Raw genomic sequence first — 1,393 nt, forward strand, 5'->3', positions numbered from 1 at the left:
AGTATTGTCATTTTAAAGTCTAGAATCTAGAAGCAATCATCCTCTTTTTGTATCTCTGAATTCCTCTGGAAAGCAACATGTAAGCAATTTTGAAACAGACAGCTGAACAACTCAGGCAAAACACCCTTAAGGTGAGTGAACATGTGGGAACGTGCCCTAAAAGACAGGGCACTCTGGGAAGGTAGTATAAAGGAGGACACACCTCCCACCTCAGCTGTCTGCAAATCCCATTAAAGAAATTATCATTACAGACTCCACCTTCTCCATGTAAAACAAAATCACTTTACTCCACAAATTGGAAGAAGAGTTTATGTAGATTAATGCATAAATTTTGCGTATTTCATTTTCCTTTAATGTTCTAAAATATCTCATTATGTCTTCACATTTCTTCCAGAAAAATCTTATTTAGGAAAGGGATGAAAATTTTTATGTAACAAAAACTAGTTTTTGGAACAGAAAAACATAATTGGGGGGAGGGTGCAAAGCAGTAAAGCCACTATCAAAAATGAAGAGAGGAGACATCCTTTTTCTTGTGAAGAAGCTGGAAGCTATGTGGGAAAAGAAAAAGAAAAGAAAGAAAAAGAAAAAGAAAGAAAGAAAAAGAAAGAAAGGAAAAGAAAAGAAAAGAAAAGAAAAGAAAAGAAAAGAAAAGAAAAGAAAAGAAAAGAAAAGAAAAGAAAAGAAAAGAAAAGAAAAGAAAAGAAAAGAAGAAAAGAAAAGAAAAGAAAAGAAAAGAAAAGAAAAGAAAAGAAAAGAAAAGAAAAGAAAAGAAAAGAAAAGAAAAGAAAAGAAAAGAAAAGAAAAGAAAAGAAAAGAAAAGAGAGAAAAGAGCTCTTAGTTTCTAATCTTTTCCCTAAAGACCTGTCCTAGTAATTTTGCATCTTGAATCAACAGAAATATCTCTTTCTTCTTATTCCTGCTGGACCAGGCAGAATCAGTAGGTAAGGGAGAAAAGTGTATAAAGCAATAGGGCTGAGTCATGTCTTTGAAATTCCTGATTTGTTAAGAGGTTACTTAGACCTACCAAACCAGGATCAATATCCAAACTTCTGTGAACTCATGATGTATACACAAATTGCCACACAGAAAAAAAAGTGTTTTAAGGCAAACTCGAGGAACCATATCCAAAAATGCAAGATTCAATGAATTGACCAGTTCTAGGAGAAAGTGTCAAGTTAATTTGTCATAATGGGAAACAATGTATTACTTGCTATACTGAGAGGTTAGAGTTTAGACTAGCCAGATGTTTTGAGCATATACTGTGTTTTTAACAATATATGAGGGTTTTCTTTAACAATTTTAATAACTGATCTTGTCATATCCTAGCACTGTGAGGGGGGGCGTGGGGGAAGCAACTCCCCTCAAAGTTGAGAAAGATATCTCCACTCAAAGT

Source organism: Pipra filicauda, unplaced genomic scaffold (assembly GCF_003945595.2).
Source record: "Pipra filicauda isolate LSUMZ 115617 unplaced genomic scaffold, ASM394559v2 scaffold234_size1211729_pilon, whole genome shotgun sequence".
Lineage (NCBI taxonomy): Eukaryota > Metazoa > Chordata > Aves > Passeriformes > Pipridae > Pipra > Pipra filicauda.